Raw genomic sequence first — 27,529 nt, forward strand, 5'->3', positions numbered from 1 at the left:
TTTCCTACTCAATGTTAACAGCAGCAGACCAACTTCAGTATTTGTAAGAATTAACATAGTGCCTGAAAAATATCCTATTCTGGCAAGTACTGAAAGATAGAACAGGCATGGAAGCAAATATTCATTGCTTGTCCTGTGTGAGTTTTATTTTTTCATATCCCTGCAGCCTTGCACACTCTTCAGGCCCATGTTTCTCTGCACCAAAGTGGAAGACAACTGTAGGACAAGTGTTTCTGCCTTGGACTGCCTGAACAGGTTGGCCACTGACTAACAGTTAGTAAGGTTTTAAGCTTCCAAAGCACCACAGTGATCTGCTTACCAGCTGTCATGGAAACTGCCATTCCGCTGCTGCTTCTGTAAACGGCTGGGTTACTTCAGCTGAAAATCCAGAAATGTGGCCTTTTCTTTTCATCAGGCTCACTTGTCAACTCAAAACTGCATCACATTCTGATTTTCCAGCTGTTAATCAACGTAGGACTGTTAAGTATAAACACCATTTCTCCATAGGTGGAGCTGTTCAGTAAATGAATCACTGGATGCCCTATCAGCATGCTATACTCCTGGTTTCAACTTGATCAAAGCATACACTGGCCAAGGGGATAGCTGTTTTCTTGGAATTCACATGGGGTGATGGGAGGGACACTTACAGAACAGAGGGAAAAGATATTGTGGGGGATCAAATCCCATTTTGTCTTATTTCTTTGAGTACTCTGCTGCCATTGCACACAAAAATGTCATATCAAAATGCTAGACAGTAGCCCAAGGAGCTTCTAAATACTGGGTGCAGAGTCTTTTGCCAACACAATTTCAGATCATGACAATAAGTACTGGCAAAAGGAATCCCATATGCCATAGCAATGTGCATTCACATTTTGTCAGATACTCTGTTTCTAGTGTTCTCATGCAGGCACAGCATTAAGGAAATATTTTTAACCCATCACTTAAAGTCCTGTGGGGGATAAAGAAAAAAGTTTAACCAATTCTGTAACAAACTTGTTCAATCGACTAAAATGTAAAACAAATGCCAGAGGATCCATTTGTCTTAACAATGTAGTGTCACTATCCACATATTTATATGAGAATGAAGAGTCTGCTAAATCAATAAGCGTACTTTGCTTCTCAACCCCCCTGAAAAAAGTGAGTGCATGTCAAAATGAGGGAGAAACATGCAAGTAGAACCTATAGTCACCTGATATTTTATTAATGATCCAGTCAGCTAAATCATTCAAGACATAATAATAGCTGGTCTTCCTAGCACACCACAGTCTTGTAGGAAAGAAGTAAGCATTAGCATTCCTGGTGATTACACTAAGCAACTACTGAGTAATCATGTTTTGTATCAATACGGTGTTGTCAAAGGGTGAGTGGGTGCTCTGAGATAGTCAAAGAATTGCTCGACATGGGTAGAACTGTAATAAATATAAAAAAAAAAAACATACATTTCTCACACACACATCATTCCGACACAATGTATGATATGCCATCCTTTGCTTTTGGTAAAAGCTCCATCAAAATTTCTGAGCAACACACTATAAAACCAGTTATCAGAGAAAGCTACATTGCTACAAACTCCCTTTTTGTACATCTAAAATCTCTATATTGGAGTCAGGAAGGAATGAATAGGGCAATTCTGAACACAAGTAGCTTTGAATTCTTCCAAGACTGTTCTTCCATCTTCTGGCTGTCCATGCAAGAATACCTGTGCACATTCTGATTTGTTTTAGCTAAAATTAAAGACAAAATTTCTTTCTGACATGCCTGGTTAATAATGTGCCTATATAGGGGTCACTGTTTCTTGCAATCATCAAAACTGTTTATTGAAGCAACAGATAATTCTGACTACTGCATGCATACTCCTGTCTAGAAAATTCCAGTACTACATATATACATAGTGTGATATTAGAGTGTAACATGTCTGTACATCATCACACTAAGAAGCAAAACAGATTAGGGACATTCTGTATGATAACAACTCATGGAACTCAAGCTATTTTGTATTACAGTTTAGAAATATGTATGATCTGCCTAACAGTACTTTGACTAGCCCTCTAGTCTTTCATGTATGCACAGAAATTCAATTTCCATTCCAGAAAGGGGTCAGGCACAAAGGGTCTTTGCCTCTTTTACATGCCAAAGTTTGTCAGCCACTTAACGTAAAGAAGGAGAGTGTGGGTATGCTGTGGGTAGTACAGCATGACTAGCCAGGTGGTATGCAAATATCAGCTGGCCAGCTTCTCATGCAGGAAGGCATCTGCACTCAAGTCTGTAGACCTGATGAAATCAGCCATAAATCAAGATTTCATGCCTTAGCACCATGGCTTCTCCGCACAGATAAAACAATGACACACAGGCTACACAGCGTTGCTCAGGATTTTAGTTTCTCAAAACAAAGCAAATTTACATTTAATGTGGAACCTGAACTCTTGCTCTCTTGACATTGTTATTGAGTATATTAATAAAGGTATTCAATACTGCCCATTTATGGTCACTTTCAGGAAGAGTACTGGGTCTCACCTTTACAACTTTGACAGCAAAGCAATGCTGATTCAGCAGGACCAACATTAAATGCAAAAATTTATTTCTGTGAAACCAATGAAGCTGGTTGTAATTTTTTTCCTCTAGAGGAGGCCAAGCATTAACCTTCTTAACACTTCACTCACAGACTTCAAAGAAATCTTATACTTTGTGAGACATGTCTTTTTCCTGCCAGAACAAAACTTTCTAATAGAAATATTCTTAATAGCTTACAGAAATGTTGACAGAATGTCCCTGACAGCTAAACCAGGATTGAAAACCTGTTACATTGGGGGTGGTTGCAACATTAATTCTGCAACAAATACAAAGGCTTAGGTGGTTCTCACTTTATTACAGTAAATCTGTTTTATAGGACGTTAGGAGCTGTTTTAAACATGCTTCTTGCTTTTCAGAAAAACAGTCAGATTTCATACTTTTCATCAAATGTGTCACATTGTAAGGTGAATTGTAGCTACTGCACTGGTTTGCTTTAGTCATATCATGTTATGGCTCATTGTGATATGACAACACATGACAAATGAAGCTAACAGAACTTGACATGCCAGATCACCTCTACCCTGCTGCAATCCAAAGATTTTATTTTAGTTTTTACTCCTACACAGTACATAGGAACATAATTTCATCCTATCATTCTGAGGTTGGAAGGGACCTCAGAAGCTTCCTAGTCTAACCTCCTACTCAAAAGAGGGTGAACTTCAGGGCCAGATGAGGCTGCTCAGGGCTTTTCACAGAGAGGTCTTGAAAGCTTCCCAGAACAGAGACTGCATAATTTCTGGGGGCAACCTATTCCCCAATGTTTGACTCTCATCACATAGAAAAAGTTTTCCCGTATATTCAGCCAGAACCTTGTGTTTTAGCTTACACTTGGCTCCCATCCTCCTACCACTGTGCTTCATTTTGCCGACCTCCTTGTAGAGGCAGCTGCTATTAAGTGCTCCCCCTCTCCCCAGGGTCTCCTCCAGGCTGAACAAAATTGATTCCCTTCACCTCTCCTCCCTTCCCAGTGGTTTGCATCCCTCTCAACAAGCTCCAGCTCTCCTGGGGCAGCATCATGGGTGTGCAACATGGATAAGGAGCAGGGTTAACCACCTGAGGGTGGCACAAGGCCTGCAGAGGCCCTGGCCAGCAACCAACCCCCAAAAATGGCCAGGTCAGGTCAGGTCAGCAGAGGTCTCCCCCCAACAATTCCCTGCTGCTTCTCCGCACTGCTAGAGCATGGTTCAGGCTGGAGCAGCCTTGATGCTTCCCTACACCTTCTCTCCCCTTGCTGTTAACTGGATCTACAGGCCACTGGGCCTGCTCTGCAGCCTGGGGGGGGACAAGCAGCTGCCTATATTGCCAGAAGTCCATGGCTCCCACTCTTCTCCATAATGGGACCCCTCCACACACACACACACAAACCCAAACTGACCACAGCCCCCTCCTCATCCTCCTTCCATGCCATCATTTAGCATGAGGTGCTCAAAGCCCCTTTCCGAAATTGGCTGGAGCTATTTATGGAGTAACTTCAGCACAGCTGCATAGGCAGTCACCGCTACACCAACAGAAACAAAACAAAATACTGATGTCAGGAAAGCCTGATTGAAGGGGCACTGTGTTCCTGTCAGGAGGTTTTTAAAAAGGTTTTCATTATCTCAAAGTTTATAAAGTACAGAATGAAGTTGCACATGCAGAAGTGATAAATGGTGGTCAGCAAGTAAGACCATCAATCCCTTGGAGGAGCAACAGAAATAGTAAATAATACATTAAGTGCTACACCTGAATAACTGAATATGCTGTAAATAATTACTCAAGCTTTTTAAAGGTTTTCTGTACATTTTTTGCAACTGCCACTAGTAAACCTTAACTGTAATATTTACAAAACACATGAGAGAAGGAAAAGCATAACTCACAATTGAAGGAAGATACATTCTGAAGAATTAAAGACTTTGATCAATAAAATCATTTTGAGCATGCAGTGCATTTCCTAGTAGTCCTACAGAAGGTCAGTCAAAAATTAGATAGATTTTTTTCCAAAATATTACATTTTAAAGTGTTCAGAAAGCAATCTGTATCCAGCAAACATGATCTCCTTGTTTTTGATGACAAGTCTGATCTGTGGAGACATCTGTTGAATTGTTTTTTCTCTATGTCATGAGTTACCCAAATGGCACATATATGGGATAGCAACGTATATGAAATAGCAACATAGCCATGCTTGTAACAAGACCATGAAAGAACATCTTAAGTTCTGATGATATGCAGTAGCTACTAGCCTTCAGTAGAAAAAAAAAAAAGAAATGCTAATCTAAGACATCCTTTCTGCTCCATTTTTTTCTTTTCATATTTGGTTGTACTTTTTTCAAATGTCAGCTCATACAAAGCTACAAATAACTGGATGTTCGTCAATGCTGAGGCTTCAAATATCTTGCAGAAAGACCATTTCTTTCTGCAAAAATAACTACCTTTACTTGTTCAAGGGATCAACCTGGAGGCAAGGGATGTGCACTCAGACTCCTTAGACAGATGTTTGTTTTTAAATATAGTAACTATTATGGAAGTTATAATAAAACTGAAGCTTACTTGGAAAGTTCAGTTGCTTTTTCCTTCTGAAAATGTAAAGCCCATGTTCTATACCTGTAGGACTCTGATATGAATTTAACTTTGAGCACTTATGAAGTTAGTGGTATTAATCATATGACTCTCCAGTGACTGGAGATTTTCATCAAGTAAAAGGGAGCACAAGGAAACTCGTTTTTGTATTTTAAGAAATGGTTTCAACAAGTGGGATAATGACATGATTTAATACGCATACAGTGAAAGCACAGTCATGCAATTAACTTAGAGTGTATTATAGCATATCATATGAAGTGTTCTCTTACTGAATTTTTAAAAATAAGTAACATACTTATGAGTTACAAAGAAATCAGTAGTGGTACCTGCCTTAGCACGTAATGTAGAACAATAAGATAATACCAGTGACGCCGAGGCCTGTACACTACATACCAGAGCTAAGGTTTGGGGGTTTTATTGGACTGTCTTTACATCACGCACTGGACTGCATGTCCAGCTGTAGCTGGAATGTGTTATATGGGCTCCCATATCACATCTTCCAGTCTAACTTTATCCCAAAGAGGTCAAGTGCATGTGGTCCAAGATTGCTAGATTGCTATGCAACATGAGGCCAAGGTGATCAGCAGTGCCCCCTCCCCGGCAGTTCATAAGCTGCCCCTAGGGAGCGCGAGTGACCAGGAGCGCAGAGAACAGGATAGGACAAACAGGGTGTGGCGCGGCAGAAGGCAGAGGCGCGGCAGTTAACAGGACTGGCAGTTAGGGCGTGGCGTGGCAGTTAGCACCGCAGTCTGTGCAGGCAGTTTGCGCAGGCAGTGCGAGCAAGGAGGGCAGAGTGCTCCTCCCCACCCATACGAACGCCTCCTCTAATGGCGGTCTACTGCTAGCTCAGCCGCAATGGTGTACACCAGGCACAGTGTGCTCTCCAGGAAGTCTGTACACACCCACACCAACTGCCCGCTCAAAACTGCAGCAGTTCAGGTCTCCGGGTGCAGGGAGTGCCTGAGCCTGTTGCTACCACCTGTGGGGGTTTAAAGAGACTGTGTGCGTGTGGTGTGAGCAGGTGGACAACCTGGTCTGCCTCGTGGAAGAACTCAAGGAGGAGGACTGCCTCCAGCAGGACAGAAAGAAGGGTGATTGTTGTGGGCGACTCCCTTCTCAGGGGAACAAAGGGACCTATTTGTCGGCCTGACCCTACCCGTAGGGAAGTCTGCTGCCTCCCTGGGGCCAGGGTCAGGGACATTGCCAGAAAGCTTCCCAACCTGGTTCGCCCCTCTGACTATTATCCTCTTTTAATAGTCCAGGCTGGCAGTGATGACACTGAAGAGAGAAGCCTGAAGACCATCAAATGGGACTTTAGGGGACTGGAATGACCATCAAATAGGACTTTAGTGGATGGAGCGGGAGTACAGGTGGTGTTTTCATCCATCCCTACAGTGGCAGGGAGGGGTACAGAGAGGACACGGAAAGCCCACCTGATTAACACGTGGCTCAGAGGCTGGTGCCAACACAGAAATGTTGGATTTTCTGACCGTGGGGCGCTTTACTCAGCACCTGGCCTGATGGCCACACACGGGTCCCTATCTCTAAGGGGAAAACGGATCCTGGGCCAGGAGCTGGCAGGGCTCATTGAGAGGGCTTTAAACTAGGTATGAAGAGGGACGGGGCTGAAACAAGGCTTTCTAGAGCTGTGCCAGGGGGAACAATGGCAAGGCTGGGAGAGAAGGCAATGGCCCAACTGAAGTGCATCTATACTAATACACACAGCATGGGTAACAAACAGGAGGAGCTGGAAGCCATCGTGCGGCAGGCAGGCTACGACTTGGTTGCCATCACGGAGACATGGTGGGACCACTCTCATGACTGGAGTGCTGCAGTGTCTGGCTATAGGCTCTTCAGAAGGGACAGGCAGCATGGAAGGGGTGGTGGTGTGGCTCTCTCTATCAGAGAGAGCTTTGATGTCATGGAACTTGAGGCTGGGAATGATAATGTTGAGTCCCTATGGGTTAGGATCAGCAAGAAGGCCAACAAGGCAAGCATCCTGGTGGGGGTCTGTTATAGACCGCCAAACCAGGATGAGGAGACTGATGAGGAGTTCTACAGGCAGCTGACAGAAGTTGCGAAATCATCAGCGCTTGTTCTAGTGGGGGACTTCAACTTCCCAGATATATCCTGGAAGCACAACACAACCCAGAGAAAGCAGTCTAGTCAGGAAGATAGCTTCCTGACGCAGCTGGTTAGTGAGCCTACCAGGGGAGGTGCCCCGCTAGACCTTCTCTTCACAAGCAGAGAAGGACTGGTGGGAGATGTGGTGGTTGGAAACTGTCTTGGGCAGAGTGACCACAAAATGGTGGAGTTCTCCATTCTTGGAGAAGCCAGGAAGGGGACCAGTAAAACTGCTGTCTTGGACTTCCGGAGGGCCGACTTTGAACTGTTCAGGACACTGGTTGGTAGAGTCCTTTGGGAGGTGGCTCTGAAGGGCAGAGGAGTCCAGGAAGACTGGGCACTCTTGAAGAAGGAAATCTTAATGGTGCAGGAGCGGTCTGTCCCCATGTGCCCAAAGATGAGCCAGTGGGGAAGAAGATCGGCCTGGCTGAACAGAGAATTGTGGCTTGAGCTTAGCAGGAAAAAGAGGGTTTACAATCTTTGGAAAAGAGGGCGGGCCACTCAGGAGGACTATAAGGATGTTGCGAGGCTGTGCAGGGACAAAATTAGAAAGGTCAAAGCTCATCTGGAGCTCAATCTGGCTACTGCCATCAAAGACAACAAAAAATGTTTTTACAAATACATTAATACAAAACGGAGGACCAAAGAGAATCTCCAGCCTTTACTGGATGCGGGGGGAATCCTTGTTACAAAAGATGAGGAAAAGTGCTAATGCCTTCTTTGCCTCAGTCTTTAGTGGCAAAACCAGTTGCTCCCTGGATACCCAATACCCTGAACTGGTAAAAGGGGATGGGGAGCAGAACGTGGCCCTCACTATCCACGAAGAAATGTTTGGCGACCTGCTACGGCACTTGGATGTATGCAAGTCGATGGGGCCAGATGGGATCCATCCAAGGATACTGAGAGAACTGGCAGAGCAGCTGGCCAAGCCGCTTGACGTCATTTATGTTTGCTAGCCACCAGTTGACTAACTGTGATGCCCCTTTACAAGAAGGGCCAGAGGGCAGACCCGGGAAACTATAGGCCTGTCAGTTTGATCTCAGTGCCAGGGAAAATCATGGAGCAGATTATCTTGAGTGTCATCACACAGCACTTGCAGGGCAAGCAGGTGATCAGGCCCAGTCAGCATGGGTTTATGAAAGGCAGGTCCTGCTTGACGAACCTGATCTCCTTCTCTCAGAAAGTGACGTGCTTGGTGGATGAGGGAAAGGCTGTGAATGTGGTCTACCTCGACTTCAACAAGGCTTTTGACACTGTTTCCCACAGCATTCTCCTCAAAAAACTGTCTGCTCGTGGCTTGGACCGGCCTACGCTTCGTTGGTTAAAAACTGGCTGGATAGCCAGGCCCAAAGAGTCATGGTAAATGGAGTCAAATCCAGCTGGAGGCCGGCCACTAGTGGCGTTCCCCAGGGCTCTCTACTGGGGCCGGTCCTCTTTAATATCTTTATCGATGACCTGAATGAGGGAATTGAGTGCACCCTCAGTAAGTTCGCAGATGACACCAAGTTAGGTGCGTGTGTCAATCTGCTCGAGGGTAGGGTATGAAGTTCAACAAGGCCAAGTGCTGGGTCATGCACCTGGGGTGCAACAACCCCAAGCAGAGCTACAGGCTGGAAGATGAGTGGTTGGAAAGCTGCCAGGCAGAGAAGGACCTGGGAGTATCGGTGGATAGTTGGCTGAAGGTGAGCCAGCAGTGTGCTCAGGTGGCCAAGGAGGCCAACAGCATCCTGGCTTGTATAAGAAGCAGTGTGGCCAGCAGGGCTAGGGAAGTGATCGACCCCCTGTACTTGGCTCTGGTGAGGCTGCACCTCGAGTACTGTGTTCAGTTTTGGGCCCCTTGCTACAAGAAGAACATGGAGGTGTTGGAGCGAGTCCAGAGAAGGGCGATGAAGCTGGTGAGGGGTCTGGAGAGGAAGTCCTATGAGGAGCAGCTGAGGGAGCTGGGTTTGTTCAGCCTGGAGAAAAGGAGGCTCAGGGGCGACCTTATCACTCTTTAAAAGAACATTAAAGGAGGCTGTAGAGAGGTGGGGGTTGGTCTGTTCTCCCACGTGCCTGGTGACAGGACCAGGGGTAACGTCCTAAAGTTGTGCCAGGGGTGTTTTAGGTTGGATATTAGGAAGAACTTCTTTACTGAAAGGGTTGTTAGACATTGGAATGGGCTGCCCAGCGAAGTGGTGGAGTCCCCATCCCTGGAGGTCTTTAAGAGACATTTGAACTAATGGAGGACTTGTTAGCGTTAGGTCAGAGGTTGGACTCGATGATCTTGAGGTCTCTTCCAACCTAGACAATTCTGTGATTCTGTGATATGAACAAAGGCCTAGGAGCAGGGAATTAGCAAGAAAGTTGTTGCCAAATCACACTTCTGACCCAAGCCCAGGCACCACACTAATACATAAGTTTCTAAATGTGACTTCATCTTTATTTCATTGATGATTATCTAATCTCATTACACTGTATAATTAACTTCGACCTGGTGGTGGTAAAAGATTCCTACTACACTGTAGTATTTTTTGTTCAGTTTTTGTTGCAGAATAGAGTGGATTTTGTAGCATTTGAATTTTCTCTCCCATGATGGTATCATGTATCATCAATACATGACTTATGGAAAAAAGCAGTTGCCAAAAAAAGGAGAAAACATTTTTTGTATCTGAAACTTTGGTCTTAGTTTGTCATTTACAATTTTCATTTCCTATATTTTGTTTCATATTGACAGTCTTTATGCTCCTGGAAAAAGCACATTCTTCAGTTACGTTTTTGTTTTAAGTTCCTAACAAATGAATGTATAGTTTTATTACCCTTATACAGACATCTTCCTTTTCCATTTTTAAGTTAACATATGTACATGTGGGAAGAGACAGAATAAGTATAATCAATAAAGGTATTCAAAGAGTACTTTGCATTGTATTCAAAAGGTGTATATGATCATGAACACTATTAGCAAGTAAAAGAAAACTTACGCTACAAGTAAATTAGGTTTTAGGTTTAGCAAGAATGTATTTGAAAAATGAACTGATTAAATGGAGAATTAAAAACTCAAGAAACAGATCGGGAAATATATTGGAATCGAAAAAAATGACTGATTACAAAAAAGGTGTGTACTAGAACTGGGAGGAAGAAAAGAGTAACTATAAAACAAGTTCACTTAGACCGTGTAGAAGAAGTTAAAAGAAAATATTTAACCAATTTAGTAAAAAGAGAATAAGAAAAAAGAACCACGGTATTTTTTATCAGCAAAGACAGCCTGGAGCCTAAAGCTAATTGAGGTTTATGACTTGAATTTAAATGAAGACTGCCTCACTTTTTCATAAGGATTATGGTGTCCAATGCAGTGTCAAAGGTGCGAGAGCAAATAAAAACTGAAATTGCATCAACAGTGAGATCAAAACTCAGAGGATGCTACATCTCCTGACTACATCACATAATCTCTATCCCAGGGCACTAAAAGAAGTGAATATAATTTAAAGCCACATATTAAGGCAATTAATAAATCTATCAAATCAGGAGCAAGGCACAGAGCTAAGTCACAAGCATAATAGTAATATCTAAAAAATGTGATCCATGCAGCTGTGTCTTGTAATCTGAGCTTAGTAATAGACAAGTCCTATGTACATTTTGTGCAGAAGCCTTAATTACAGGTATAGAAGTAAATGGAAAGAGATTAAATATTACCCTGCTTTTTTCATTGCTATATCATGACAAACTTACTGGCATCTTTCTCTGATAAACTGATTTGCTAACCTAAGAGAGTACACATCTATTGTAACTGTTCTTGAATTAAGTACTTGGTGTGATATCATGTGGGAATCATTTCTGCCTATGGGAAGGTGGAACTGCTACAAGTGGATGGCATACAGATGACACTTATCACTGCTAGGCTGGCACAAAATTAAGTTTCATGCAGACCAGTCTTGGTGTCAGGGCCCTGACAGCATCCCATCTCCAGGAGGTCCAGCTGCCTGCATTCAGGGCCAGCTCAGAAACAACACATCCAAGGGCTGTCCCCTTTCTTTGGGGACCTTGGGCTGCACAGCAATCACTGTGCTGTCTGACCATGGTCACAGAAGGTGACTCTGCTGGCTCCTGCTTCCTTTCAGCCGGGCCCCACTGCTCCCTGACATCTGGCAACATTCCTCTCACATTTCAGTATTTGCCAAAAAATATACAAACTAGTCAAGTTTTCTGATCATTAACATGGGATGGATACAAAAGTGGTGAACCTGAAGACTGTACTAAGAAAAAACAGAATAATAAAGCATAAAAATATGCTGTTGCATATTCACATCAAGAGCCTTTTTCAAAACCTAGTGAGCTCCCTCAAGGTTTCTAAGGAGGTGGATGACTTTCATAGATTGGTTGGTCTCATGAAGACCAGGAGAGTATGTTATGCAGCTGCATTAAGTTTATCCATAAATTAATTTATCACTGCAGTTTATAGTGCAAGTAAGTGCCCTTTTTGGAACATTTCCATGAACTGATCATCAGTGGTCAGGAAAGGTTAGCTCATATCTGAGACTGATCAGCCTGCTAGCTATTTGCTGTTCTAAGAAGCACAAATCCTGTTATACTACAGGACATGAAGAAATTGTTGTTTTTTTTTTTTTTTTTAGCTGAGATATAAGATTCAAGGAAAATATAGACTGATTTCTATTAATACCACTTGCATAAGTGCTAGAGCCTTATAAGCCCAGTTATGTGAAAAAATGGGTTATGAATAAGTTGCAGCTGTTAGCAGGCTGAGATGCCTTGCTGGAATTCTCTTTGCCTGGGTTTTGCCCCTGCTTTGATCTGCAGAATACATATTGCTGGCTTGCTGCTAAAGGGTGCTAGGAACTCCATAAGGATGTGTGTTCTCATACAAGGTGAAGTCTGGAACTACAGTGGTGTAGCAGATTCAGAAACCTTACAGACAGGTCTGTTGAACAGGACCTTTGGGATTATCTAGTCCAAACCCCTGTCAGAGCTGGGCTATGGTTAGCACTAGATCAAGTTCCTGGGGCCACTGGTTGGTCTTGGAAACCTTCAAGGATGTCCATGGGTATTATGGAAACTCCACAACTTCACAAAACTTGGTCTAGGGCTACATTGCTATTACATTGCTGCTACATTGCTATTACAGAAACATCTTTATCTTCAGCCTGAATCTCCCAAAAGCCCACCTGTGGCTGCTTCTCTTTACTTTGCCATCTCACACCACTGAAAAGTTTGACTTCCTTCTTCATGACTTCCCTCCATGTCAGCTGCTATTAGCTCACCCCCACAGCCTGCTGCTCACCAGACTTCCTCTGCCTTTCCTTGTTGATCACAGGCTCTTCAGCCTCTGACCATTGTGAGAATCCTCTGCAGGAGCTCCACCTCATTCTTGAAGTTGGGGCTCAAGAACTGGCTGTGTAGTATTTCAGCCTCACCCATTCTAAGGAAGAGATGATAAAGTTCTCTCATCCTGCTGGCCCTGTTGTTTCTGCAAAGTAAAATCCTCAGTGATTCAAAAGAGTTCTTTCTGTTGTAGTCTCAGAGGACTCCAGCAAGAGTTCCCTAATCAATCCAAAATCCATGTTCCAAAATTACAGAGGCCCAAATCCAATGCTTATCTCCCGCAGCCACTGTTTGGATCAGGAACTTTCTTATCTTGCATTACAACAGCCAAACCTGACATCAGGACTAAACTCAACATTGATTTTTTTTCCCTGCATATAAGCACCTGCTAAAATAACCCATTACCCACGCTAGTCCCTCTAGTATTTGCAATAGAAAATCATCACAAGCAGTCTTTAAAGTAATAGATTACACAGACTAGGTTGTTATACTGTATGACTATGCCAAATAAAAACACTACTGCAGAAGTTTGTGTTGGTTGTTTTTTTTTTGCTTTGTTGAGCATTATTTATTTATTTTTTTATTTTTTTTTTTGGGGGGGGGGGTAAAAAAGAGGTAAAACAGCTACATTATGAAAAATGTTAAGTTGCAGAATTCAGTGACCCAAAGATTGAACTTTTCATTTTAAAGATTTCCTTGGGAATTTAAATAAGGACTTGGTATTAAAAATTGAACAAAATAGAAATATACATAAATCATGCACACAGCTAGAGTTCTGCTTTAATCTCAGCATTCTTCTAACTTTATTTTTTCCTTGGTGCCCTTGCATATTTGACCTGTAGCTGGATAAAATAGCTAATTTTGCTTTCCAGGCCTCTGTTACTTGATAAATTATCACATTGTGTTGCGTTCTAAATAAGTGTTCTATCAAACAGCATACTGTGACTGTAAGGAAACATTAAATTGCACAAGTGAATTTTAGTCATTACAAGTACAGATAAAAATTGACCCTGTTACTAAATCAAGAGACCACCCGAAAGATTAATGCAACATGAATCATGCTGATACTGCATGTTTTGAGATACTGATCTAAAACTGAAGCATATAATGCTGTAATGTTTTCCATGTTCAGTAAACTAAAGGGAAACAACACCCAGTCATAAGAAAACTAAGGTCCCCATAAAAGGTAATAAATTTGCATCTTCTGCTTCTTTTAGTCCTTGCTGTAACCACATTGAGATAGAGCCAGATTTAGAGAAATGGAAGAGGAACCATCCTCTGAAGTAGTGGGAGCTGAAGAGGTGATTGCTGAAGCAGGCTGATCTGATCAACACTGAATCTGCAGAATAGGCAACAGGCAGTAACATAGTAAGAGGAAAGGAATGAATGCAGATGAAAGCATGAGCAATCAAAAAGAATTATATGTAAATAAAGATGCAAGACCAATTCTTCTGTGTTGTGCTGTAAATTAAAGACAGAAATCAACAATACATCAGGTTCCCTTGAGCAAGACTCTATTAATTTTCAGTCATCCAGAACCTATTTTGGGCCCAGCAAAACATGCCATGTGAAATTCATCTTCAGATCTGCATGAAGTGTAAGTTCTCATGTTATGAATATAACGTGTTAAAAAGGCCAGGTATGACTTGTTTCTAGGGAAAATTTCACACGGAAACATTTTTTCAAGCACTCACTTCCATGTAAAGGCCTATCTTTGACTTTCTCTCACTATAACATATGTTGGAGAAGTATGGAGTGCAGCTTAGCAAATATGAAAAATGTAAGAGCTCACTAAGCTAAATTTGTATATGTTTTTTCTTGGAATATGTCTAGAACATAGAGTTGCCATTCTGATCAACTACATTTAGAAGTAAGAATTCTGGAGAGTTCTGCCATCTACCTACTCTAATTCTACTCCTAAAATCATTCAGCCGAAAACAAGCAAAGATTATTTCCTAGATTGCAGAATTTGGCAGGTAGCAGCTACCTCATAGAACTTGCATTTTGCTGATGTATTATAGCAATACCTCACTAGGTCAAAACCATTCAAACAATTCTGGAGACAACTATTCCATATCGCCTCTTTGTTGTTGCTGGTTAACATTCACAATTTTTCACAGCAGAGGTAGATTGAAAAAATACGGAAAGCACATTTGTCTAGTCACAGAAGTGTCATTCCCTCAAGACCTTTTTGGTATTTGATTTTTTTTTTTTCAGTACAACTGTGCTTTGTATGCCAAAATATGTATGGTAATATGTAGAGCTTAGGGATATGGTTTAGTGGGGACTGTTAGCGTTAGGTCAGAGGTTGGACTCGATGATCTTGAGGTCTCTTCCAACCTAGAAATTCTGTGATTCTGTAATAATGAGACAAGCAGGCACTGAAGACAAAACCAAAAGTGGTACACAACAACAGAGTTATATTTGATGTGTGTGCATGCAGAGGGCAAACAATTTCAGGAATAAGAGGAGCAGAATCTAACAGTAGTAGTTAAAATTAGTGTTAGAGCTAAAAGTTGGATGTTGTGTTGTTTTTTTTTTTGGTAGTGACTTCTCTCAATTTCTTTAGTTCATGCTCAGGAACCGCTACACAACAGGATCAGCTCCTAAGCAAAAAAAACCAAACAAACAAACACTAATTTTCTTTGAAAAGATAGGTGTAGTTGTAAAACATGGGGAAATTTATTTATTTTTCATCTTCATGATGCTCTCCTTGTCAAATAAAGGACGTTAAAAAAATCAAGAAATCCTGACTTACTCAAGTCATTTAGCCTTATTAATCACCTCATTTTAACCCATGCAAACGGTACTAGTAATGTTTTACATGGCCATAAGTAACAGTCACAGGTATCCTTCCTTTTCAAAAATTCATTATTTCAGAAGCCATTATCAAGACAGGAAAAGGGCAAGAACGGGTGCAGCTGTGGCCAATAACTGTATTCACTACATATTGTAATGCAGAAGAGGAATAATCTTTTTTTTCCTAGAAACTAACCTTGTTGGTGCAGAATAACATCAAAACTGTGACTTAGGTGCTGCCCCAGTAACACCTTTTTTCAAAGGATTGTGCTCCTGCTGTGCTCTATTTTCAGAGCCTCCAGTAAAATACCACGTCCAACCCCTAAAACTTCAGGGAAAAAAAAGCACACAAGATGGAGCAATGGATTAACTTGCCATTAGCAGTCAGTCTCAAAAAAATGCCTTCCTTATACCTGCTAAAAATGTGTACTGTTTATGGGATCCTGGAGCCATTATCAAAAAAATATTACAGCCCCATGGGGAAAATACATTTTCCATATCATTATTCCTGAGGGCTTCCAAAATTTATCACTCGAGTCAGGAAAAAAATACACCATATAAGCCTCCTGCACAAATATCAACTGCTATAGATTGGGCATATATATAGTAAGCATACTCTGCTGTTCTTTCAATAAAGATGCAGTGCTTTTCACCTTAATAAATCTTCTTGGGTGGCAGCAAGATATAACAGATAGAGTTACTCTGCCAGACATTAAAATGGTGCAAGGACTGAAAATCTATGCATTCCTTAATTTATGATCTGCTGCCTAGCAGCCGTCTGGATGCTCCAAGAAAACTGTCTGTAGGTACTTTGTAACTTTTGAAAGATTCCTTGAACCTCATAAAAAGTTCAAGTGGCTGCCTCTCAGAGAAGTGTTTTCTTTTGGGTATTTACACGTTCTCATCCTTTGGATTTTCCTTCTCTTGCTTAACAGTTATTTAGCACGAGATTTACAGGCAACTCCTCATACTCAGTTTTTTTGCTGGGATTTCACAGCAAATGGAGCCCTGGGTATGTTATTTCATTGGCTCTTTCCCCCCTTCCCTTCACCATGACTTTTCCAAGCTTGCGTGGGATCTTGTAAGGTATGCAGAAACAACTGCAAAGCACCATAATGATTCATTATGGAGAGCCGAAGAGTCTATTCTGCAGAGATGAAGAAAACAGCAGGCTTTAGCTTTCAACAAGTACTTCACACACATTGTCTAATAAGCATTTCTTAAACCAACTATCCCAATTCTTCACCATTCTATATTTAGAGTAACAAAAACACTGCTCCCAGCATATCTGTTTTAGTACTTGCTTAGTTCAAAGGGAATGAAGCAATGATTTTATTTATTTTTAACATTTACTGAGGCGCCTATAACTGCAACTTCCCCTAAAAAAAAATCAACTGATCATAAGTCAGAAAATAAGAAAATAGTCTGTCTCCTATCTCTAGCAGAACAGGAGGGTAGGAGGAAGTCATTAAGTTCACAGGGATCACCTTTAAAGCTGTCTTATCTAGTACACAGCAGAAGGCACTTGGAAAAATACCAGAAGGGTATTTCAAAAGGAGGTAGAAGTGTGAAGCGATGCCCAAAAGGTACTGAGTTTTTAATGACAAGGAACTGACCAAAGTCATGACCTTGTTCCATAGGAATCACGGGAACTCTTACAAAGATGCTCTGCATAAAACAAGAAATTGTGCATTAGCCTGCCCCTCTGTGCAGAGGAGATGCTAATGCAGGTATCCCCAGATTAAAGTTTTCTTAAGATTTGTTTCTCACAGGATGCACATACATGCACACACAAGCCTTTTATGTTTATTCACACACAACCATTTCTGAGCTTGCAAGTGTCCTTATAGATTTAAGCCCTCATTCCTATGAGAATGTCTGAAAACAACTTAAATCTCAGGATGCTTTGCATTTTTGTAATAGATGAAAGGAGGAAAGGATGTACTTCTCCACCTCAGAGCACAAAATATCAGAGAAGACAGAAGAACATTGTGTGACAGGTGTTTATTTCCTTAAGTGTGAGAAAGAACTTAAGCAATTTTATTTTTTTTCCCAAAAGTCCTTTAGGGTTTTGGAATTGATCAATCTTGATCTCATTTACAGTTCCTTGTAACACATGACTTTCTCAAGACTATGCCTACTGTATGACATTTGGATATTGCCACAGCTGCAATGGGCACTGGGGAAAGAGTCCCTCTCCGTGTTCTGTCCCACACCATTCCACTCAACATTTGTTACATTTAACAGAAAAGTGAATAAGAGGCCCTCACATTGTCTCTTCCTGTCCTAATCAGCCTTTCTTGTTGGTGCTGTTAGGGCAAGAATACCCATAACAGGCCCTGATAGGGCACAAGGGAAATGTGAAGCAGGCTTCCCTGCTCACACAAGGAAATGGACACAGAACTTACCAAGGCACATTCCCCACAGCACAGACCTTATCAGCACATCCCACGTGCAAAGCTATAACATGCCCAAGTGCCCCATACTCTTTCCACAGGCAGATCTCTTCCCATGTATTCATTTGGCAGTAACCACAGTTGGGAAGTGAATATTATGATTTTTCCACAGCATGTTTAACAGAGGTTTCCTGTCACTTCATATGGATCAAAGGATGTGTAGAATAAGTGGACGTATGAAAAGGAAAACCAGGAGCAGATGATCAAAATTGTCACAGCATATGTTCCTAGAATGCAGCAACCTTTTAGTCTCTGCAAACAGATAAAAATGAGTCAGAATGCCTAGATTAGCATTGGTTTTCTTTTTTTTTTTTATTTAATAGAAGGAAAATGTTGTTACAACAAATATTTAGCAAACTGCTGCAATACACTTAAGATTCTCTGAATGCTCAGTTTTAAAGCAGACAAAGAACGCCTGCAATCCATTGGGTACAAGCCTAATCAATTCCAAAACACCAGAAATATACGTTTTTTCCTTTTCACTTTCAGCTACAAATTCCTCTGCATATGCTCTGTGAAAGAAGGAAGTGCATTTTCTCTTGTGCACAACATACTTCATACTCAGTGTTAATCAGACAAAGATTGGCATCAGTTGTGAGCCTTTGTTCCCAGCACTTTCAGCTCCATTAAAATGAAAAATGACGTGAGCATGTACAGTTCCTGACACTGATAATGTTTTACAGTTATCACACATCAAAATAGATGCCAGGTACAATTGTGTTTAAGAACTACTGAATTATTTTCTAGATAAGGTAGAGTGACAGCTAGTATAAATAACTCATTATTTACATATCTGTCTGACATTGTGATTTTGATTTAGCAAGTTAAAATTCCATTACAGATCAGCTTTTTCCCCCACAATGCATTACTCTAGTATTTTAGCAGAACAATAGATTTCACACTTCAAAGGAATCAGTAGTAAAAAGCTGCGCACACTGAAACAGAAATGACTATTTAAACAGAGTGGATCAGGTCTGCAACATCACTGTGCTGATAAAAACTGTCCCATATTTCAGTGACATTTCCTACTGAAGAACAGAGATACAGCAAAGAGCAGAAGAACAAGCAGTTCTCGTGGCAGAGAACTGTAGAGCACAGGGAATAAAAACATACATAGGGCTGGTAAAGAAAGAAGGGAGGTAAGTGGAAGATACAAAAAGAAGCCTGGTGAAGAAATTGGACGAGCACTGAGATCCACTATAAAACAACAGAGAAAGGAAGAGTGAGGCAGAGGGTGAAGAGAGTCTGGAGAAAGGAAAATGAAAAGAGGAAACAAATAAGCAACTGGAAAATGACAGGAGGAGGAGAGAAAAGGCACAGAATGAATGGGGTGAAAAAGCAGTGAGAAGGAAGGAGTGAGGAGGGGAAGCGTGCTATCAGTATGAAGTGAAGAGGCACAAGAACTGAACTAGATACAGAAGGCAGGCTAGATATACGAAGAAGGGCAGTAGATACTTAGCAAGAAGTCAAAGAAAAAGAGAAGAGGAGAAGTGTGGAGAAGACTACTAAAAAGATAGTGGTGACAGCTGTCTGAGTGGTCCTAAACTTGATCTCAGATTTTGGTTTAGACTTCTGCACTATTGCTCCCCCCCCCCAAAAAAAAAAAAAAAAACAAATAGACACACTTTTCCCAGTTTAGCAGTTGCAGATACAAGCACATTGGTCAGGCTATATCTGAATGGAAATAAGGTGCTTTACATGACAGCTAAAAGGAGGGCTACTAGCAAATGCACACCAATTCCTTTCTTTCTAGCAGTGTTAAAAGATTTAAGTATTTCAACTCAAACAAGAACAGGCTGTTCTCTACATTCAGAAGCAAAGAAAAGAGTCAAGACAAATTCTGCATTGGTCACCGAAGTCACACTTCCATTAAATAGCCTGTTAATGTCTACTGAGGTTATCCACCCAACATAGTCAGCATTTAAACCAAACTCACATTTTGTAACTTGCACACAACCAGAATTCACCACCAAAGCTGCATATTCAAAGCACTGTATCTGTTGAATTTGGAAGCTACTTGGGAAAATTGCAAATAAAATTTAGGAATAATACCCCTCCAGGAGAATGACCACATCTTCATCTATTAAAATTTAGAAGCATTAAAAAAAATGTCCCCTGTAGAGGAATTATGAGATGTTAAAACAAGTGGCTACAATCAGACAGGTCAAACCATAAGTTTATTCATTTCTCAATATAGCCTATATGTTGCCTTCACTTTTAATTAAAACTTTGTCCCTGCAATTGATTTAGCATGGTTTTGCTGATAGGATTTCTAATAACTCATCTCTTTTGATTTGCGTTCCAAGATGTGCCTGGTGTGCTTATATTACTTAATTGCTCTGTCATTATAGTTCACATTTTCAGATGCAAAACCATGAGGCTTTCAGCATGGTACAATTGATTTAATACATTGTAATAGTTTATAAGTGGCCTCTTATTGTCCATTTACTAGGAAGCTTAATGTGAAAATGAGTTAGGTGCTGTCATAAGAGCAGCATGCTCAGGGTGCCCTTCAGAATACTCTTGTCTTCCCCCACACCACCCTTCCTTCTCTGCACCAATTCATAGTTACCATATTTGCCAGCCTAACATCTATTTATTGTCCTCAACTCCTCACTGGAGTGCTTGGGTTTGTTTAACCTTCATTGGTCATTCTTCAGGCTATGTGTTTCCAACCAAAATGCTGAAGTGTTCAACTTCACATGTTTAACTATTAGGTATTTGGGCTGGGCAGGCATGTAGAAGAGCTTTGCTGAAGAGGGGTTAATCTGTGCACACACTTAGAATTAAGCACCTCATGGAATCAAATCTACTACATTGTAAAAGGATTTTTATGGAATTTGATAGCAATTTACTGCTATGTTAAATATGACAGGCAGGCCTTACGTTACATATGCCAAGAATATTTCATCCTTATTCATGCTTAATATGGCAAAAGCATATTGCTGATTTAACTTTAGGGCTGAAGACTTCATTCAATACAATAATACAGTAAGACCACTGGACAGCCATTCCTCAACTTTGATTCAGTTTTAATGGATATCTATACAAGGAGGGCTATTAAATGCCACAAATATATGAGAGAATATTATCATCAAAAGAAACTCCACACTCAACAGGGAGGACAAGCCAGAAATAGATTTGCCAGTATAGCTCTGATTTGTTTTCAAGCATCAAAAATTTCTATAAAGGCCTCAGCTCAATGAACTCGCTGGGGTATTTTTCCCCCTCTGCTCCTGTTCCACTAAGCACCATTCTCAACATCCACAGAATCACTGAGGTTGGAAAAGACATCTAAGATCATCTGGTCCAACCTCTAACCTAAGGTCATAAGGTACAACATGCTTAAAAACACTCCTAGGTTAATGAAGCATGCTGTCTCATTTGTAGCAGCTGGTGAAGAGCTTTGTTCTCCTAACCATCCTACTCATACAGGATGAATCAATATGCCAAATGAAGTCTAGAAAATAAAACTTAGGGATATTCAGGACATTTGTATTGCATCAGCAAACATGAATCTAGCTGAAATGTCACTCAAAGTCAGCATCAGATTCTTATATGATTACCTACCAATTAGAAGATGACTTTCTTCCTGAGTGACAAGTATATACACTTGCTTCATCTCTTGGGAGATGCTGCACTGAGCTCTATTCTGACTTCAGGTTTTAAACAGGCCAAAATATATGTCAAATTGCCACTTGTAGACAAGTATCAAGTCCTTCCTTTCTCTTAGAACCTTTCCCAAGCTGTATGTCAGTATAATACCAATTTTTATTTACAAGGTGCAGTATTCTTAACATGTATTGCATTGACAAATTGCAATTAATTTATCCAAGGCTCACTCATGCTGCTCAGAAAAGTGACTTTTTCTACCATGTGAATTTTGGAGATAATTTGTTTTCCTACTCTTTCATTTTAAAAATGGGAATTCTGTCTCACATGTTAAACACTTTCATAAACACCCACTTCAGACTGAGGAAAAATTAGCCCAATTCATTCAGAAAGCTAGTTAAAAAGAAGTAATTACTTAGAATTCAACTCCTTGTCATGGTGTAGAGACCTGCAAAATTCCCAGCTGCATAAATCTGTGTATAAATCAATTTCAGAATAATTAAAAAGCTCTGCTATTTTAACCCAAGCCCCTCTGAGACTAGTTCACGCCAAGAGCAATATCTGGGTTTGGGGTAAGCTTCTGGCAGCTTTTTGTAAGGAAAATATAACAGATGCTTTACTGCTTTGTTCATGGTTGTGGCTTCTGTGTAGCAGGGATTATCTCACGAGAAACAATGCATATGAAAACACACTGTTATTGTATCATGGACAATAACATTGTATCTTAAGGCAATTTATGGACAGAATGCTACTTAATTTGCCGATTAAGTATCTCTCTCGTTTTCAGGCTCTGAAATATGCTGATACAGTGGGATGTTGCCCCCATGTTCCTAAGGAAAAGCAGCAGCTTGCAAAGCCAGACTGCTGTGCCATTAGACCGTCTGATGCCATGCTGGCTTATTTGAGGAGAGCCTGAAGCACCCACCAGCACATCTTCCCCAGATGCATCCGTTGAAGGCCTCTCAACCTTAGAGCACTAAAGTTTTCTATATAAAAAAGATGAAAGCACCATTATTGGTAAGACCCCTTAAATTGGGCTACATGCTCAGAGAGCAGTTTACAGCGAGCACTTCCAGCACACCCAGAGCTAGCTATCTACCTTCCCGCAGGCAATCTAGTAGAGGATAATGGCAAGCACTGCTTGCAATTTTCAAGAGTATCATGAGATGTATGAGATGTTCTGTGATATTACTCTGTCCCATATCTATCAAAGAGTGGCAAGGTTTGTTCCATCTTAGTGGTCATAGGCTGGAGCAGGGCTGGCACAGAGCACACAAGATGGCAGGATGGGAAGATGAAGAGGCAGAGTATAGGCCACGTGTCTGTCATGGCCCAGCTCACATCTGGACCTTGGAACTAGAAAAGGATGTAGATTTATTTTTTACAGGGCTGTGTCTCACTTAACCAACGAGGAACACCACAAGGTGTGAGTGAATAAATGTCATATTTTTTTTTCCTATAATACAGCTCAAATTTAATCTAGTGTTATCAATTTCTCTGTTCAGCTAGATCTGCAAGTCTAAAGGTTAAACTCCACAATTACAACCTAACAGATTATTCAGAAACCCAGCAATGACAGATTAAACTGTTCGGTATCCACATTGTCAAAAAGGAGATTCACGGTGAAAAGATTTTTACATCCCTTCTGGAATTATGCAAACCAGACTGACCAAGATTCCTTATCAGAATATCAAAAGACCTTCTGCCACAGGCCTCAAGATGAAGAAAAGAAAATCAGAGATGGACTTAAACTCTAGTCCAAACCAGGAACTCAGTCTTGAGGAGAATGAGCAGCAACATGAAAAAAATCCAGGTACCACTATTGACAACTTAAAAATACTCATTTGATCAAAGAATTGCTAATCTAAAGACAGTGCATACTTTAAAAAACAAAAAATCCTTTCATAGTTTATTTTTTTACATAATCCTGTGTGGAGCCAGGAGATGGACTCAACAATCCTTGTGGGTCCCTTCCAACCAGGGATATTGTATGACTCTATGCTTCTTACACTCCTAGATACAAGTATTCAATAACTGATGCTTTGGCTTGGAAACACTATCCAGAGTGTTTCACAGCAGCTATCAGCTCCTGAATAAAGCCAGTGGTGGCAGATAAAACAAGTTTTATTTGCTGAAATTATCCCAAGTTCACTGTGACCCACAGATTGATCAGTCCAAGTGACCAGCACAGAGAATCATCCACATCTGTTTTCAAACACTAGATTTGGAAAGGATGCTACCAAACAGAAAAAAAGGGCAAAGGCACACTCATGCAGGGCTTCCAACCCAGCTGGAAGAATTTTACCCCTGCACACTGTTTGTGTGTGATAGAAGCAACTCAAGTTACCAAATGGACATCTGGCCCTTCCATTCTGTGCCTCAATTGATGCACACACACTGAACTTGATACTTGGTCTGTGAAATGCACTGATGATCTATCAATGGGACTTATTACAGTAGTAGGCATTGAGTAATTGTTAATTAACCTTCTACTGACAAATTACACTTATAAAGGGATTGGTTTTGCTTGCTGTATTTCATGTGATGGATTCACATTAAAAAAAAATGGAATGTCAAAATATTGGAAGGTTTAAGCAATTTACACCTCTCTTCTGCAACCCAAAAAAGTTCCAATTATACTGAAAAAATAATTAAACTTCAGGAAACTTATTCTCTAGGAGATTTTTCTGTTATTTTTTCAACAATTAAGATTTATTTTTACCTGAGCTATTAAACCTCTCTCTCAGTGCAAGTTCCCACACTGATATTCTTTGCAGAGCATTAGGCACTTTCATCCCTTTTGAAAATATTTCCCCAGCAGCTCCTAAGTCTTCAAATAAGCTCCAGTTCTTAAGGTGCTTTTGGAGATTGCAGACTGGTATAAGTACATAACACCGGCTGGGAGACGATGCCCCGTCCACAGCACGATTAGCGAGGCACCCAGGGCTGCCTGTTTAATTCAGCGGTGGTCTCCCTGCATCGCACAGAAGGACCGTGCTGCTCCACTCGGGCACTGTGTGCTCAGAAGAGACCGTCATTTCCTTATTAGAGTAGCAGCAGCACAATCTCCTGCATGCTGCAAGCTGTGAGTGCTATTATGCTGGCATGACCGTGTGGAGCTTAATTCTTTCCAGCTCTGCAGGTTACGTATCATCGTGTTGCTCTGTTCGTGCTTTTTGAAAAGAACAGCTTTGTTCAGAAAAGCTCTGTGGGAATTGAGGAATGAAAGACGCCATATAAATGTAAGATAGTACTAATGTTTTTTTTAAAGCACATGCCGGGCTTACTCTTGATCCCATTGAAGTCAATGGGCTTTTGCCATCCTTTGATAGGACTAGAATAGGGCTCATAGTGAGCAGGGAAGAAAATCATTTTAAATGTTTAACAGTTATTTTAAATTTAAATTCTGGTATCTCATGGCAAAGAACCATTCTAACTATAAGGAAGCCCATGTACATCATACCCTGAAACACTGAACTCTGAGATCTCTCTGCCTTTATCAGAGAACATCTCAGGTTAGAACAGACCTTAAAGCCCACCCAGTTCCAACCCCTGCCATGGGCAGGGACACCTTCCACCAGACCAGGCTGCCCAAGGCCACATCCAGCCTGGCCTTGAACATCTCCAGAGATGGGTCATCCACAGCTTCTCTGGGCAACCTGTACCAGTGCTTCACCACCTTCTGAGAGAAGAATTTCTTCCTAACATCCAATCTAAATCTCCCCTCTCAGTTTAAAACCATTCTCCCCCCTGTTCTATCATTATCTACATGAGTAAAGAGTCCCTCTCCACCCTTTTTATAAGAAGCTTTTACCTACTGAAGCCTGTCTTACAGAAAGACAAGGTAAATAAGGAAGGGTGTTAATATGGATAACACAGGCATCAGGTTGACCCTCAAAGCACGCACTCGATTTCTGATTAATCATCTTGGTCTAAATCAAAGGCATCCAGACACCTTATTCTAAGATAGCTAGCTCAGGTTCATAGATATGGCCATCTCAAGACATGATGGATCTGGGTCATCAATCCAATTCTATTACTAAGGAAAAATCGTTCAGACTCCGTCCTAACTACATTAGAAACTTAAGCATTAACCTAGTACCATTGACTGTCCACTTCTGCAACAGCGTAGTGATCCAATGCACGTTTGGTTTTCATAGAAGTAGTTATGAATTATAATCAGACCAAGACTCCCTACACAGCAAATAAGGGAAGCAGCCCTGGGGAAGAGGTGCGTGACTACAATTAAAGAGGAGGGGGAAAATATTAAATATGTATACTGAATGTTGGCATTTCACAGCTATCTTGTGTTTGACTTTGCAGTATTGATGTGGTTTTAAATGAAGTTTGTCTACAATATTTTATAAAACACTATGCTGAAACTTTTGTCAGGCACCCTAGTGGCAGCTATATGGTTTGTTACTAGATTTGCAACTTTTAAGATCACTGCAGAAATCTCTTCTATTTGACCAGACAAAACAAAAAAAATGTAGTAAAGTTAAATGTTATTAAAGTAGTAAAATGGTTACTGTAAGCCAGGAGGTAAGAAATTACTTTCCCATGTAGCACAAATACTCTCAGAACAGAGGAATGGTGAGTCTGGAAATTCAAGTTACAGTCTGTGGTGGTCATGTACAACAATAAGCATTTTTGTTGCTTCTAACCCAAGCTTCAGCCTTTCCAAATATTATTCCCTTCTTCTGATTTCTTACTCCATTTCACTCCTGTTTCCATCTCTGAGCCATAGCATTCAGCCCTTCCTTTTTCTGCCATCTAACCTAAGCACTCATTCAGTATAACAGCTCTTCCCTTCTTAGCCCTGCATGTTGACGGGTTTTGTTTTTACACTAATGCATTCAAGTACTTTGTCTATTTGAGCCTTCCTTTCCCCCCTGTTTTTGTTTTTTCCTCATTTGGCAGTACAACAAGAGGGCCTTTCCTCCAGTAAACCTTAAGGCGAGTACTACAAGCAGAAAAGACACCTGCCTGTTCCCAGCCCTGGTGCCATGCAGCAGGGCGTACTACAGCACTCAGGACTTCCTCACAGACCCTGCTGAGCACCTGCATTTACAAACAAGAGCTTGTTCACTAGGGATGAAGATTCAGGTAACTTTAAATACATCTCTAGAGAATATGCTAAGAAGTATTATTTTTAGACCAAGCATTATTTTTGAAAAACTGAACATTAGAAGAGAAGAAGTAAATTGCAAAATAATCTGTTAAATGTCAGGCTTATGAAGTATAACAGAACAGTAGTTTTACAAATTCAGGCAATGAAGTGACCTTTCACCACAAACATGGGCAGAGAGATGGAAATTAGACAAATTAAAATGCAAATTAGTTCTCAAAGCCATTCTTTACTTAAATCTTAGAAAGAAAGGAGCCGTAACTAAATAGAAATGAAGAGACTCCCTAAATGGAGTATGTTTGATTTCCAGTTCTTTCCAGCTTCTGTTTTTCAGATACACATTTCACTATTTACTAACAGAAATATTTCCTTTTGGTAACAGGAAGGATTTATCTAGTAACATTTTAAATCAAAAGAAACAGTTTAGAATTTCCCTGAAATTAGATCCTACATATACATAAGTAAACAATCTACCTATTCTCATAACAAGAATTTTTTTTTTCATAATCATTTCTACAGAATACATGTACTTATTTGTACTGTAGCTCAAGTTTAGGAAACACCTTCTACAGCCTACACCTAAATATCAGAAAAAGACCTAAAGAATGCAAAAATAAATAAATAAATAACAACCACAATTAAGTATCAAGAGTTTGCTCATTTCTTACCCGAGGAACTCACTCAAAAAGCAAAATAGTCTTCTCTTACTCAAGGTACTGTGTATTGTCTTTGACCACTAAAGAAAGAAGAGAAGTAAATCCAAATGTGATTTTATAATTTTTTTCTACTTTCAGCTAATTACATGACAGGTGTATTTAATGAGTCCAAATTTCACGATTCAGCCATTTATATAATCTTTAGAAGGTAAACAAGACTGCAGATCCAGATTAAACCTGGCTATCTCAGGCTTTCAGCAAAAGGGTTATGCTATCACAGCTTTTATAGTGCTGTGAAAAAGGACAGGCTTATC

General features: G+C 40.7%; 2 protein-coding genes across 5 annotated transcripts in view; one reads left to right on the forward strand and one right to left on the reverse strand.

Annotated features, from left to right (window-relative positions):
* MARCHF1 (membrane associated ring-CH-type finger 1) overlaps positions 1-27,529 on the reverse strand; it is a 404,383-nt gene that overhangs the window by 299,024 nt on the left and 77,830 nt on the right. The window contains exon 1 of one of the 4 annotated variants that reach the window (XM_084518151.1): positions 27,228-27,361. The exons of the other annotated variants lie outside the window; for them this stretch is intronic. The gene's annotated coding sequence lies outside the window, so the exon portion shown is untranslated. Of the gene's footprint in view, positions 1-27,227; positions 27,362-27,529 lie in introns of those variants that run through there. 4 annotated transcript variants of the gene reach the window in all.
* KLHL2 (kelch like family member 2) overlaps positions 1-27,529 on the forward strand; it is a 271,198-nt gene that overhangs the window by 73,303 nt on the left and 170,366 nt on the right. The window lies entirely within an intron of this gene.

This window comes from Aythya ferina (genome assembly GCF_964211825.1).
Source record: "Aythya ferina genome assembly, chromosome: 4".
Taxonomy (NCBI): Eukaryota; Metazoa; Chordata; class Aves; order Anseriformes; family Anatidae; genus Aythya; species Aythya ferina.